This window comes from Habropoda laboriosa, unplaced genomic scaffold, assembly GCF_001263275.1.
Source record: "Habropoda laboriosa isolate 0110345459 unplaced genomic scaffold, ASM126327v1 scaffold22, whole genome shotgun sequence".
Classification (NCBI taxonomy): domain Eukaryota; kingdom Metazoa; phylum Arthropoda; class Insecta; order Hymenoptera; family Apidae; genus Habropoda; species Habropoda laboriosa.
Window position 1 is genome coordinate 6985044 of NW_017100261.1, and position 8927 is coordinate 6993970.

Consider the following 8927-nt stretch of genomic DNA (forward strand, 5'->3'; position numbering starts at 1 on the left):
CCACAATACTTCGTCGAATAAATCCTCGTCCCTTTTTTTTTTTTTTTGGATAGCTGCGCCGCTTGATTCCTGAAGGAGAGATTCGTGTCCCCCACATGAAATTCTCGTTTCTTCGTTCTATTTCGGGCGCTAACGAACCGACGATGGAAGCTTAGCTCTTTTGCCGGCATATTGAATGTGTTTTGGCAGCTTGAGAGTCGAAGGGACGTGTTTGAACGATGACAGAAGATCGGTACGCTTAGTTCGGCGAGAGCCAGCGAGCCAATCGTGATCGATCGATTCCGTTGATCAGAGTTCACTCTGCTTGATGTTCGGTGCTCAATGATCGGGATCCAGGGATTCGATTTTTGGTAGAGAAACTACCGTGGCTCGTTTTCTGATCCGTGCTCGTGAGAAAGATCGCGTGGACAGAGCGTAGTCTTTGTTATCATAAGCATGTTATCAATTAGAGTATTATCGATGAAGACATCACTTACATGACACGTTACATGACATGATATTTCTTTTTGCTGTTTGTTAAGAAGGAGAAGAAGAAACACTAAAAATGGCCGATGTGATATAGAATTCCAAAGTGATCGTCGTTTATTGTTGTTGTTGTTTGATTAGTGCTATTCGCTGTCGAACCGCGTATTTATTTTATCAATTACGCCTCTATGCGTTATTAAGATTACGTTACGATCGGAGAAATTGATTTTTATTTTTTTTATTTTTTTTTTGTATTTTATTACACGATGTTAGCTGTTCGTTTATTGTTACGTGATTTCAAAGGGATACACCGCGCTGGGACGTCTGAAAACGGGCAGTTTGAGAATTTTTTTTGGAGGTAAGTACGCAATGAAAAGTTTCAATTTTTTCGGAGGATGTAAACACAAGTATCAGGTTTCCTCTACGATTTTTATAAAGTGAGAATGTTACAAAATGGAGGAGTTATTTGTTAATTGCTAGAGCTCTTCTGCTAATAAAACATCGATCGCTGGCAACAATTGGATCATTTGAAATAAGAAAATCTTTCTGATTTATGAAGAAAAGTGTATCACCGACAATGTAGCAAAGAATTTTTCAAAAATTTTGATTATAATTGGAACGGTGTCAATTTGAAGAGGAAAAACCTCTTTTTACCAAAACAGACCAAATTCAAATATTTCTAGAAAATTAAATAATTGAGATATCGAAAGCATCGTCAGCTACACTATAGATAACACATTTCACTCATAAATCCGCAAGAATTTTTTATTTCAGACATTCCAATTCTTGTCGGCAATAAAAACCAGCAACCGACGTTCCAACAAAAGATGTCTCGCAGTAACTCCTCCATTTTGTAACATTTTCACTTTTCAAAAATTCAAGACGAAAGCTGATACTTACATTTGTATCCTCTGAAAAATTGAAAATTTTCACTTAGCAGTTGTCCATAAAAAAAAATTCCCAAACTTTCACCTATTTTCAGACTCCTCGGGGCGGTGCACCCTCTTGAACAGAGAAAAGTTTAACGCGCGTTACGATGAAGATTTTTACAGAGTCTACGTATATGTACACGATTCCTTTCTCTCTTTTCTTATTTTTATAATTATTCAACGAAGTCTTCCTTCGTAGGAAGTGTGTAATTGCTTCGATTGTTGAAACATGACAGGCGAGTGATTATAGCTGATTAAATGTGATTGTTAGTTGTTCGTTGAACTTGATTTTATCCGATAATTTATTTATTCTTGTTACACGAACGAAATTTTATTTCAACGATTCAATCGTGAAGTGAACTTTTAATTCTAATTTAACTGTAAATTCATATCGCATATCCAAAGATGAGTTTACTCTGAATAATTAAATGCTGTAATAATATATTAGAATACACACATATATATATACATATATCGGAAAAGGGTTTCTAAGCTACAGCTCAGATTCTAGTCATAAAATAATTGGTGAAAAAGCACGATCCTTTCAAGCACTCTGCTACATCTACGAAGGATTCGAGGATGATTAGGTTATAAAGCACCGAATAAAGTGTTCAAGATGCTACGAAATAACAGTAATCTAATATACGACCATATATTTCGGCAATGAGAAATAAAGCTGAGCAGCTTCGAGGATTTAATAAAAGACATCATGTATCATTTATAGAAGAAAATTATTTTCAACCATGTTCTTCATAAATCTTCAATTCCTACGTTTTGATATTATACATGTATACATATAATAATGAACGTGATATTTCGGGTCTCTGTGATGGAACGTTTCCACAAAGTCTTGTAAGTAGCGTTGCAAAAATCAAATTGTTACATTGTAGCGTGGAACGTTTAATTTTGAAAAAAAAATGATTCGTTGTTTCGTGAAATGTTCGAAAGTGAACACGTTCGAATTTTTTTGTTACGCTGGACGTAAACGAATCACACACAGATCGATTGAGAAAAAAAGAAGAAAAGTCACGCTACTCTCGTGGACTGAATAAACTTCATTTTGCGAATTAGCGAAAGCATTATGAAAAGCCCAGTGGAAAGTTTAATTCGAGTTAATTAACGCTCGTCCACGTCGTTCGGATATGCTCGAAGGAAAACAGCCGAGACAAAGTGTCTCGAACTGTGCAATTTTTTCAAATCGATGGAAAAGCCTGAATCGTCTCGAAAGCTCAATGCGTAAATATCGCGAGAAGAGCTTTTTTTCTTCTCTCTTGCAGCGATATTTTAAGACGAGACAGTTTTGCGAGAAGGAAATATTCGAAAGAGAGGTATACAATGCAATAATGTTGCTTTATCGGAGTTTATGGTATTGATAAGGATTCATTTGTAATTTCGTTTGTCAATTTAGCCGTTAATTGAACGTCAATTCATCGCGATGTCACGATTTAATTTATGCTTCTCGTTTTTTAACAACCGCGTCGATGATCGTATTTTGTTACTTTTTCGCTTCGTATTTTTTTTTTTTTTCTCGTCTTGCATAGAAAAAGTCTGAGAATTTTATCTACGACATTGTTACACGATTTTGTCATCTTCTCTAGGTTCTCCTTTTCAATTCTTTTTCTCTTCTTTTTTTTTTTTCGTACGAATCATCTCGTTTCTCTGTGATAGAATTCGTGTGTTAACGTTCTACTGTAAATAGTTTGTAAATAATGTACACGTCGTTTCAGTGGCGCAATAATATCGATAGTTTGGGAGAGAAAACGAAGAAGGAGAAGAAAAACGATTGTTTCTTTTGTATAAGCAAAAACTCTTGTCGGTGCTGTACAAAAATTGATAGTCTGCGTGTCAGCAATCCGCATGTATATGTGAAAGTAAATCAGCGATGGATAATGTGTATGGAACGAAGATTGCGTATTAATTTTCGGTGCGTTTGCTGCAATGTGTCGATCATTTTGATTATCGAAAATGCGTTTTTAGTTTTCGTTCTGTTAAACATAGAATCGATGATATTCACGATTTATAATTATTTCTAAAACTGTAAAGCTAGAGGATATCTGAATTTTGTTTAATGTATGAATTTTTAATAAATTATCGCTTGAATATTTTTTTAATAATTGCTCGACGTAGACGACTTTATTCTTTCGTTCTCGTTGATAATCCATGGAAGATTTTTAATGTTGCTCGAAGGATGTTGAAGAATTTTTTTCGATTTAATAAATTTTATCGTCATGCTGCTTTTATTTTTCTAAATATTGGTATATATTTTTGAAACGTTGGCCAAATTTTGGTATCACCATGTGGAATATGTTACGTATGCTGAATCATTTTTAGCAAAGGAAGTGTGCTCTGAAAAATTCGATATTTTTGGTATTCATTTTTTATATTAGTTTGCTGGAAGTGAACGTTGATTGTATTTCGCTCCTTATATTTGGTTTCTCTTCTGTTTATCGATATTTTAATATGTTACAAATTGAAGTAGTAATATTCGTACTAATTCTTTATTCAATTGTTGAATTTAAATTTACGAGAAGAGCAGAGTCTTCTAATCAAATTAGAAAAAATATAAGTGAACTCAATGGCCATCATTTTAATTGTATAATTCATTATTGAGAGATAAAGTGAAAAGGATACGATTGCTACATTTGAAAAGAAAAAAATCAGAATTCTCTTGAAATCTTTCTCCACAATTCCATTTAATTAGACAATTAATTCTTCGAATTGAAAGTGGCGAATAAAATATCTCGTCGAGATTGCAAGAGACTAACCAATCAATCGTTACAAAGTGGTGAAATCGTAGATGAACTTGACGCAAATTGAAATTTAAAGATACGTAAAAAGTAGCTTATCTCTGTAAAATAATAGCGAAGCTCTATCAGACACCTTTCAAATTGCTAATTAATTATTAACTTTGTTACTGATTAATTAATAACGGGAAAAGGAAGAGTCTCGATGTAATCTACAATATAAATTAATTACTCCCCTTTTCCCTTGAAAAATTGGGTAGAATAATCTCTCCTACCAAAGAAAGTGAAGAAAATGATTTTCTAAGTGGAACACTTCTTTATTTAAATTTTAATTGCTCCCACATATCAAAAATTTCTTCTGTTTCTAAAGAAATTATCATTTTTGTTTTATTAATTATTCATTTCCTTTTTTTTTTTTTTTGTTGAACATTTCAAGGAAGAAATTCCAATTTACAAATTTGATTTGCAAAATGCTTTGCTTATTGTTAACGTCTTTGTCATCGGTGCAAGGAACTCTTGTTCAAGTACTATTTTTAGAAATGATACGTGTAATTAACCTGTAATAGTTTTTTTTTTTTTTCTCAACGTGTGTCAATGAAACAAGCGACATGTGCAATTTTCCAAGGAGTAGCGAGATAATGCAGCACATGCTCGCGGGTCAAACAATCAAGTTCACTGGCTGGCCTCGTAAACGAACCGGCGTCGAGTCTTTTACGAGCTCTTTACGACTGTACACTTTATGCCGGTTATTGCATAAAATGCACGCTGCTGTACCATTTCGCGCGACTATTAATCGACCGGAGAACGAAAAAATGGCTCCCGTTTTCTACGAGACATTTTCATTCTGGATTAATTAATATCGAGCAAATCGACATTCCTCCAAGTTTGACTCGCAATGAAAATTCCCCAAATTTTGCTTGGTTAATTGCAGAATGCGTTGGAAGATTTAGCTTGAAATTTATTTCATTTAATTTAGGAATAAATAATGTAGAAATTTCACAGATGATGATTCGTTTATTTCGTAACTTCATTTTGACATTTTTATCGAGGATAATTTTCATACGTCTTTCGAAATCTGTGGAAATTAATTTAGAGGAGATATTGGAAATGGAAAAATTTCGATGAGTGTTTTTGGAAATTAATTTCTTATTTTGCGAACGATATACGGAAAGTTTCATTTTGACATTTGGCCAAGCATAATTTTCATCTTTTCTCTTCTGTAAATTTCAGGAAATTAATTTCGCTTAATTTAGAAGTAAGTATAGAGAAATTTCGCGAATAATAATTCTTTCATTTGACAATTTTACCTCGACATTTTTTCAGGGATAATTTTCATCTTTTCTTTGTCGGAAATTTCGGGAAATCAATTTCACTTTACTTAGACACAAGCATACCAAAATTTCATAGCTAATGATTCTCTTTATTTTACAATTTCATATTGACATTTTGCCAAGGAGAATTTTCGTACTTTTTTTTGAAAATTTCTGCAAATTAATTTCACTTAATTCAGAAGTAAGCGTATAGAAATTTCGCGAATAATAATTCTTTCATTTCACAATTTTATTCCGACATTTTCTCACCGATAATTTTCACATTATTCGCTCCATCCAGCTAGTCGATAGTTTAATTTTCATGGTTTTGCATTGAAAGCACCGAGTTCCTGTAAAGTTAATGAAATAATCTGAAAAGGCGATAGAGACGTTGCCATAAATGTCGTGTGTACAGAGCATGTATGAAAAGGAATTTGTATTGTCACTGGTTATTACCATACTCGTGCGCGAATATTAATCTAACAGAAGTTGCTGGGCAGCACAATCAAAAGTTAAGAGTTTGCAGGAACAATATTGACTTTAGAAAATGTGCAAATATGCATGTGTGTGTACATATGTAACTTCGAGTAATATAATTCAAGCAATGTTTCTACACGAGACAGTTGTTCTGCTCGTTTTGTTCCTCTAGCACAGTAGCTTTTTTTAAAAGTATATTAGAAAATTGCTTTAAGTGTAAGTACATAGAAGTAAATTTAATTTCGTTTAATAATATTTAATTCTATTTATTACAATGCATTTTCATTTTCCAAGGGTATTAGGAATTTGCAAAAAGTTTCAACGAAGTAAAGCTAACTCTGTATTTCTTCGATCTTTGGAAATTTGGTATGGAAGAGTATATGTTTAAGTTAATCGTTTTTATACGAAAAAGTTCCTTTCTGTTTTCTATTAAACCTAGAAATCATTTAAGTAATATGCGTGTAATGTAATCTTTGCATACTCCAAATTAACGAATCATCGAATATCGCATTATATTACTACATTTTTATACGAACAAAAACTTGAAATATTTATCATAATTCATCACACACAGTGGAAGAAGTATTCTAGGTGACATTAGGATCGATACTATTCAGCAGTATTTTCAAGCTAATGTAATTATTTCTACCTATTTTTCCTCCCTTTTTTCACACAATTATTTCTATCTTTACATAAATGAACATTTTCAAACACCCAACGCATACGAAACATTAAATCTTTTGTAATACTGTATTTTTACAGTCAAGTTAAAATAGGGAACCTTCAGTAGTACAGAGAAAAATAAAAAAATTCACAATTCAATATTATTCCAAAATATTTTCTGTCACAGAAATCAAAAATCAAAATGATTTGAACGAGTCGACAGGGACAGACGAAAAATTATATCGATTCACGATGTAATTAAATGAAAAATCAAATCACATTTATGTCACGATTTAAAAAAAAAAGGTAGAAACAATAAACAGAAAATTTCTTTGAAATCACCAAAACAACTGAATTTTCCTCCCTCTTTTATTTAACTATTTCTATCTTCACATACATCAACATTGTACTGTAACCGGGCTAAAATAGCGAACTTTCAATAGTGCAGAGAAAAATGAAGAAAATTCACTATAAAACGAACTCGGTATCATTCACAAATGTATCATTGATCGCAAGATATTCCATCATTGATCAAACCCACACGAGCTCCACTTGCATCAAAAGATCATTCGAATGGATCAACAGGGACAAACGAAGAGTTATATCGAATTTACGTTATAATTGAAAAAAAAAAAAATATAGAAACAAGAGAAAATTTCGTTGGAACGAACGGAAAACAACTCAATCATTGCACGAATTATCCTGAGGAATGAAAAGAAAAGCACGAACTGTCGTACGCGATTTTCCTCGGCGATCACGCGATAGAGACGATTATACGGATCGATTAGCGCGACAGGCCTGAAATGCGGATAATTGCCAAGGCTAATTAGAGCTATCAGGCTACTCGAAGCGACGAGTAGGCGTTAGAAGGCTGGTGCGGGCGAAATTCAGCGGCCGGGTGAGCTGAGTGAAAAAGAGAAAAAAGCGAGAGAAAAACCAAGTGTGCTTCAATTCTTCGGAAACCTGACCGGTAGATTGCGTAAAGCGTGAAATAATATCTTAATAGGGTAAATTGACAGAGGCGTGGATTAATTTCACAGTGAGCGCGGCTGTGTTCCTTGGAACAACAGTCTTTTCTTCTTCCGGTTTCCCGTAGGTTGTACCGAAGGGAAAACGCCGGCAGAGGCGTGAAAAGCGTTGATTAAATTTCGCGATTGCGGTGGAAATCGGGTAAGTCGAGGTGTCCTCGTTAATTTTTCGTATCTCAGTCAGAATGGTGCACTTATTTTTCACGGAAGAATAAAGCGAACGGGAGGGATTTTTGTTTAAATGAAAACTTAGAAGTAAGGTTGAATGGAAATCGAAATTTAATTTTAACCGTGAATTTTTAAATTTAAAATTGCTTTCATATCGAGTATACGAATGTATGTAGATAAAAAGAACTGAATTTTTGTATATTAAGATAAGAAAACGGAAAGAATGAAATATTAAGTCGTGGACAGTGAAATGTTGAGTGTGTCATTCTCACATTGATCCCACGAATGAGTAGTTGAGTGTTGAAAAGTCCTTTTCATATTAGAATCAGTCAACGTGAAAATATTTCAGCGAAGAAAATTTTTTGTTTAAATTTCGACAAAATTCCTATTCTTCAACCCTGAAAACGTTCAACATTTCACGTTACACGATCCGATAGAATGTGAAAAGTGAAGCTTCCAATTATACTTCGTCCGCAATTACCGCAATTTCAGATATTCCTCGTTCAACGTTAAATCCAAAAATCGCTAGTATCAATTGCAAAAAACAATCGACCAATTTCCATCGCAGAATCGTCGACGCGGAAACATTTTTCTCGTTCAAACTGAGTCTCTGTGATTCAGAACGATGAGCAAGCAATAATAAGCGATAATTGTGTGTGATAATTAAAAATAAAAATGTTTCGAACACTGAGGTAATCGTTCATAATTGTTCGTTTGTATAATGCTAAGGATGCGAAGGGAGAACAACGTCGGAGATAGGAGTAATCGCGAAGAAAAGAGCCGAGAGACCACCGGCTGGCTATTTTTTCTTTTCCCCGACAGTCGTGCAGATCTCGAAGGTTCAAACATACTTTCTAGCATAAGTATTTTAAATGTGTCGCAATAAATACATTATACGAAGGGGGGGAACTTACGAGGACGGTTCAAGTGTTTGTAATGGACGAGGTACCGAGTCCTGCGCCGAGAAGAATAAAGTTCGACCGTGACGAGATTCATGTGAAACCGAAGTTCGAGGAGATGAAACGGAAACACGTTTCAGATCATGTTTTACGAAGTCGATTTTTTATAGAACGAGTTGATGTTAGCTTCTTCGGTGTTCGACGACGATGAACTCGATGGAAGAGACTGAATTTTTCATTTGGA